Genomic DNA, 7,978 nt, shown 5'->3' with positions numbered 1-7,978 from the left:
AATTTCCTATGTTAAGCACTTGTAAGATGAAGACAACAAATGTCTGTGTAGCGTCCTCTTGAGAAGTGATGTGTTGTATCCTAGTATGTTTTTAGAACATGTCACATTTAACTTTAAAAAGAATCAGTTTTACTCTGTTGTTTTTATTATAATATTGAATTATATAATATCAAATTAAAAGATAAGAATATCATCCAGCCATCCAGGGAGCCTCTTAAAGCTATAATATGTTAATTTTCTGTACATTTAAAATGCGAGCTTATAATTGTCATTGCTAGTGAAAAATTAATTTATTTATAATGTCATTTAAAAAACAATATACTTTTGTATATTAGTTGTATATATAGTTCCAGTGGTAAGACTAGGAATACAATTTTTGTGGCAAGTCCAATTTAATCAAAAGACTTATTTCCATTTCCTTTTATTATTAACATACATTTAAGTATCATAATACATATTATCACCTATAAATTATGGTTTTAATTATTATTTATTACAATTGTTATTATGTAATATGTTCTTATAATATAAACAATTTTTATTTAAATTTTTTGACAAAGTACTTTACAGCAACGGACGTAGTTTAGTGCGTACCGTTGCTATGAAGGAGACTCGCTCATATTTTTTCACTCCTGAATCATTTTACAATTCTACCTCCACGTCGTCCACGATATAATAATACTTAATGTATCGATGGTTAAACTGTTATGAATTAAATATGATATTTAAACCTACCAAAATACATCGCAAACATTTATATTGACAAGAATACATTATTTATGATATAATTGTAATATACAATTATGTTGTTATAATTTATCACTTATTCATGATTTAATATATATTATACATCAATACCAAAAGCTATTATTTAATGAAAAACAAAATTGTAATTAAATTATGAAATAAAATCGAATTTTTGTATGTTAATTTTTGAGGATTTGATGATAATATTATTCACTACTATTACTGATATGGCCATTTCCTTTAGGTATAAACAAGCCTTAATCCTGCATTCCTGCACTCTTACCCTACACTTTCATGTATAACCACAAGTATATAGATTTAAACCAAATCGGTAAATCGTAGGTACAATAAATTAATAAACTGGAATTGGTGGCAATGGTGGCATGTTTCAAAAAAAAATAGTGAAAATTAATAATTGTATTTTAATTAACTATACGGTATATGAAAATGAGAAAATAACATAGCTAGGTATGAAATTAAAACTTCAAATACCTATAACTTATAAGCAATTAGCATTTAGTTACTTTCAAAACTTAACAGTTTTTAGAACTTATTAACTGCCCAATCTTACATTATAAATTGTAATTGCAATATGCCAATAATTATATTGTTAAGAAAAAATCATTATCCTCCATATCCAAATTTTTCTCCTATAATATTTTCTAAAAATTATGTAATATGCTTAGTACTAAGTGCTGATGAATATCCATGTACAATTTATAATTTAAAAATGTTTTAAACGCCATTGGGTGGAGGAGATCTAGACCCTGAGTCCCAACCACTCGGTCCATCACTGAGGTACACCAATAACTAATAAATAGCCGGGGTCCAAAATTCTAGATGTTTATGTCACATGGGTGGATAGACGAACAGGGAATTTATTTGGGAAATTGTGCCCTTTTTGGCTTCTTCGCCGTTTAACACAATGCGGCTTTTCGTTTTGATGGACGATGGTAGAATATGCATGGACATAATAATATGAAGTATGAATAAATTAGTAACTACGCCTACACAATCATAATTAATTAATAATTTATATCATATTAGAAAACTACTTAGAAAAGAGATTTAATTGTTAATAAAGTTTAATAATATTAAAAATACGAGCATACTAGTTACAGTATTGCACCAAAAAATACGTGAAAATTTCATAATAAATTTAACTATATAAATGCAAAATATAAATAAAAAATTTGGTTAATATGCACCAATAACTAGTGTAGACGTAGAACGTAGTTTTTCTTTGTATAATTGTACAAACATATTTTAAGTTGACAGAAGATTTAATTTTAATTAACATAATTTGGAAATGTATCTAACTATCAATTTTAATAAAAAAAAGTAACATTTAAGACAGATTCGTCACAAACAAGACAATATAGGTACAACTTTCCCATCTAATGAAGAAATTTCCGTATTTTCATTGTGAGGAACAAACCAATTTGAAATTTTACGATAATGACTCTTAATAATGTCTTTATGGTACAATCACAGATTATCTACTCATAACGAAAACTTGGTACGGTACGTCATAATAGCGTTTTTTACAATAAATTTAGCCGCGTTCATTGAATCACACAAAATTGTAAAAATTGCAAAAACATGGAAAATTGCATTAAATTGCATTATAAAATTAAATAGGCATAATACATAAAGTATATATCTATCATACATTTTATTCGATTTGGTTTATCAATACTGCAAAAAAAGTTGCAATCTCAATTAAATCCGGTCTTTACTTATAACTTAAAAATAATTATCAAATTCTTCAGTTTATACATATTATAATTTATTTATCATTATAATATATTATAACACCAGACTTAAATAATACATATTGCTCACTAGTCACTGTTAGCTAATTTTAGATTTTAGATTTGTATTATTTATTCAGATATTTTTCACCCTTTACTAAGGATACTTTCTACCACTGTAAAAATTCTATAGTCATGGTACCAAGGTGGATTGCATTGTTACATGGTAAAAATCCGTATCCATTAACCCAAAACGTCACATCTCTTTTTTTCTTCTCAGTATCTAATAATTAATATTATTATGTCATAACAACATGATCATGTTCTGCATCCATGCTCCGTACGCTCATAGTGGTGTATCGGAACGGTAGATCGCGCAAGTGTTACCTATATATTATGTCCAATGTCCACGACTCGTTGATATTTTGAAAAAAAGGTAATAAAAAAATAACGATAATATCAATATATTATTTGAATTAGACAGTACAGCCGCCAAAACCGACCCTATGTCTTATACCTACCTGTGTATAATAGGCAGATCGTTTTTAAATTAAACTTTTAACATATTACACAGTACACACAATAAAAAACAAATAATTAAATTTATAGCAAAATTCAAAATTTATTAATTACCTAAAAAAATATGGGCTAGTAACAATAGATTAAATTAGGTAAATACCCAACATACATTTTTGGATTTCTGTTGTATATTATTATATTAGCTATATGAAACAAATTTTTGTCAAATCATATTTTGAATAATTCACTGCAGTTTCCTAAGAAATATGCAAATGCATGAAGTTCCTAGTTATATTGTGGGAAAATCAGTCTTACCACTCACTGTAATGGTTTTAACACTACTTGAAGGGGGTTAGGCCTTGGAGAAAGAAAAGAACTTAGAACATTGGTATGAAAAAAAAAAATGTTAAGTAAATAAAATAGCTTATTTAACGTTTTATTATTGTTCGAGAGTGTTTTAGATCATTTACATTAGGTACTCACTAATTAACTTGTTAATACTTAATAAATCATCATAAATTATTTTTTTAATATTTACATATTAAAATGAATTATTTGGTTAATTAAGTTCCAATGTGATTGGAATCCTTACCATCTCAACTATTAAATCACCATCGACCACTAAATCCTAATAAGCTCTGATACAAGGTTGAAGGTAGGACGTAGGAACACTAGGAACTATAATAATCAGCAGGCTGTATAAGTTATTCTATTTTTTTAAAATATTAAAAGTGGTTGCGTGATTTTATTAGGTACAATGCATATTGCATATGCAACGATACAAAATGCAAATATTCTATTCGTGAATATGGTATATTTTTTTACCTAAAAATAAAAAGTGTGCGTACTATTTTTATTAAGATACTTTTTTATTAAGCTACTGTATATAATATATATTGTATGCGTGTTGTTGTATCCATGTAACCAAGTATGTAAAAATGTTCAATTAAAATTTCATAATTTTTTTTATTTTACAAGCTTAATTATTTTTAATAATTTTTTCTCACAGGTTTGATTCTTTGATGTAGATAGTAGACTATATGAATATTGTATTATGACTGTATCATGTATGTGTATGTAATAAATTATTTTAAACTTATTTGTTGTTCTTAATGAAACATTATATCACGTTAAGTAGGATTTTTAATTACTTCTTTTGTTATAAATCTTATATTATTCTACAATTGTGTAGTATGATTTTAACAGAATTATAAGATTTAAGTATCAATAATTTTCCTTCATTTTGCCAATTTATCATAGGTATTCAAGTTTTTTTCATTATTTCCCCTCGAAAGAACAATGTTCTAAATATATTTTGAATTATATTTATACCACATTAGTAAAATAAAAAATAATATTTAAAACACAACGATTTACTTTAAGACAATATAACTTATACATAAACACATAGCCGTTAGGTAACAATACATTTTATTCAACTTTATATGTTCTTTTCAATTGCATATTATATCCGTAGATGTTCTATTTATAGACAAGATTTTTTTTATTATTCCATTCATCGTTTTCTTTTTGTTCATTTCATGAGTATAGCACTCACTTATAGTTATACTTCAATAAATATACAGGTTTCCCCATTCACGGATTGCCAACGAATTGCCTTAGTATGGAGGACATGGACCAGTTATAACAAACTTTGTGTTTTATGATCAGTGTATCAATTATTGTCAATAGTCAATGATCACATTTTAGGGCCAGTAAACCGAAATTCATTGTTCATATTTGAGTAGCTATACACGGTGGATTTGATCCATCACGTTTTTTATTCGCGACGGAAAACACGATCGCAGAGGCGTTTTTCCGTCACAAAGTCGGAGTAATAAAAACGCTAATACTTCATTTAAATGTTTTTAAATTGGGATGGGCTGGTAACGGAAAACACCGTGTCTATACTTTATACCATAATTGTTTATAATTTAGGCGGTGGAATACGTCGACAGATACGCCCCGCAACTATATCTGATGCAAAAAACAAACGCTGCGGAATACGCGGCGTACAAAACGCACCGGAAAGCACAGAGTACAACTATAGTTTTGCCTTGAGCTAGAACAGATGTGAAAAAAATGTTTTTGTCCTATATAATTGCATAAACATTAAATTTTCATATATTATACCTAAGCTATGTACGTGAAACAGTTTACAATTGAAACTTATATAAGTTCTCTATTGTATTGATAAATATCTTATCGAGTAACTTGTTACATATTTTTTGTTTTCGAGAAAAATAATATTCTTGCATTTTAAATACACGTGGTTATGAATAAATGGTTAACATCCTAAATCCGAATCTGTATTATACATAAACGAGTGACTACATTTATTAATACAAGACTCCTCATACTATGTGTACCTAGTGGCTAGTACATACTATTATACTATTATTACTATTACATCGTAATATCATATAATTTATAATTTATTAAAATATAATTATATTATCATTTAAAAGTGTCAGAGGATACTTGAGAATCCAATCATACTGTTAGTCAAGAAAGGGAAACCAGACAAAGTGCGACCTAATGGACAGCCTTTAGACAACGATTGGAGGATCTCATTGCAGTGTCCCCCAAGCCTGTATTTCTAAAAAATTGTATGATGTTGAAAACAAAATTACAAAAGAAAAACATTATAATATCGAAAGTTTTCTGGACATTTTTGAAACAGCAATGGAGCTAAATAGTCTAGAATAAGCAAAAAAGAAGAAACAAAATTGTCACTTGAAAGTCTGCATAATTTGAGTGCAATTTATTGAAGTCGCGTATTGCAGTGTTTGAAACTCTAAACTTGTGGTGGTGGATTAGTATATGTATATTGGTACATTTATAGTAGGTACGAGGTACCATACTACCATATTATATAAAATACTAATTATATCCCAATTTATAATTCATATACATATTTATGCACTAGGAGATCGAGAGAATGGGGAGCGATCGGGGTCACCTCATCTCACTTCCCACTACATCCGCTAGCTTATAAAATAATATTATTAGGATATTACAGTTCACCCTCATCGCTAGATCCACTCCTGTTAATATGTGCAAGATAAATTGTATACCAAAGCCTTCGCTACACACACACACACACACACACACACACACACGCACGCACACACAAAAATATATACATTATATATGAATATTATAACACTGTAGAGTATACCCAAGCCATCCCGGATTAAGGCATATATTTCTGAAAACATTTTTTTAATGCACAAATTCAAAATAAATTACTCAATGATAAATTATTCATAATAAATTGATACTTGATATTATTGATATCAAAACATGATAAATATTATAAATTGGCGAATATGGAATTCTTGAAAAATGTAGTATAGGTACCTGCAAATAGAATTGGCGGTGTTTTTGGTAAATCGTAGTCTTATATCGCCATATCGGTATATCGGTTATTGCTCAAATACCGCTTAAATGGTAAGTATACCGTAAAACCGAAATACCGATGTATCGTCCAATACTGAGGTACCTGCCTAATATCGTATACGCTATTGGTTAAAGCCGTAGACGGATTTTTCGGTATACCTGTTGCAATATGCCACACATTATAATACCAGTACCCGACTTCAATACTATCAATCTTATCTGGGGTTTTCAGTATGTGCCAGTGTTACGAGGTTTTCCGGCATATACCGGTATTATTATATGTATATACAGTTCCATACCAGTAATGATTCTAATACCACAATACTACCATACTTTTATACGATGTCAATACCGTCAACTCTATAGTTAGTAGGTACCATGTTGTACAAGGTATTAAATGTATAATTATACCATCAAATTATTCCTGGAGTATATCAAACCACCCGTAATTTTATTATAAAAAATATTTTACAGACAACTCTTTTCTCACCATATTCATTGCAGAACTGCCAAATTTGCACAACTCATAATTGAGAAGAACTTTATTGGTGCAACATCCTGCTCTACTTTTGAATAGCACTATCCAATCATTTTTATAAGTAAACGAAAAAATAAAAATAAAAATTATATTATATTATTAATTAATGTTACTATATTAGGTAGATGTTTTTATCGTATACTTGAGAGAGGTAACTATATTTAGTGTCCACTGTCCAACGCTTATAGAATTTGTTGGGTATATATACTACGGTGGTTGTTATCTGTGGTGACAGTATTTCTATTTGTTTAAATATTTTTTTATTATTTATAAATGGCTAACCTCTTGCATATATAAGTTGGTAGAGAGTGGTGGAGAGGAAGAAGATAATATAACAGTGTATATAGTTTTTTTTTCTTTATATAGTCTTATATTAATTTTTTTTTTTCTTTTTGGTGGTACTAAATTACAAAATTGCTTACAAGAGTAAGAGAAGCGATTAAAAACAGTTTAAAATGAGAATGTTCGCATTTTGACAGTTGAAAAAGGCCCAATAAGTTCCACAGTGTTCCAGGGCTCGATGGATCTTAAATCCGAGATTGTACCTTCGACGAGAGTAGAAAATCGTTTCGCTAAAATTATTTACGAAGCTTTGTTTGCGACTGAGCGAGCAGCCACTATCGCCGCCGCACTGTAATAATAATAATAATATAATATAATACAATATACGTCGCCGTTATTAAATCGGCCGCCGCCCCCGCCCTTTAGTCCCGCAGCACGCAGTCTCTCGCGTTTTATAGGATTTCGCCATTTCGGTGGTGCGGGGCATTATTAAACACCACCCCCTCAACCGCCGCCGTTCATCCTTTGCGAGCGTTTCGATTACACCAGCCGTCGCTCCTGTAGGCGGTTCTATACGCGCGCGTTTCGCCTGGCGGTCACAGAACCCTGTCTTCACAGTTCACACACCGCGTGGTCACGTACTCGCATCATAGGAGAGACGTGGACGGACGTGAAATAAAAATAAAAATACAAAGCGTCCGTGCACACGTACACATACGTTTAGGTATATTATATT

The sequence above is a fragment of the Myzus persicae genome, unplaced genomic scaffold, assembly GCF_001856785.1.
Source record: "Myzus persicae strain clone G006 unplaced genomic scaffold, MPER_G0061.0, whole genome shotgun sequence".
Classification (NCBI taxonomy): Eukaryota; Metazoa; Arthropoda; class Insecta; order Hemiptera; family Aphididae; genus Myzus; species Myzus persicae.
The sequence above is the reverse complement of the archived record's forward strand: the minus strand, read 5'-3'. Positions refer to the sequence as shown.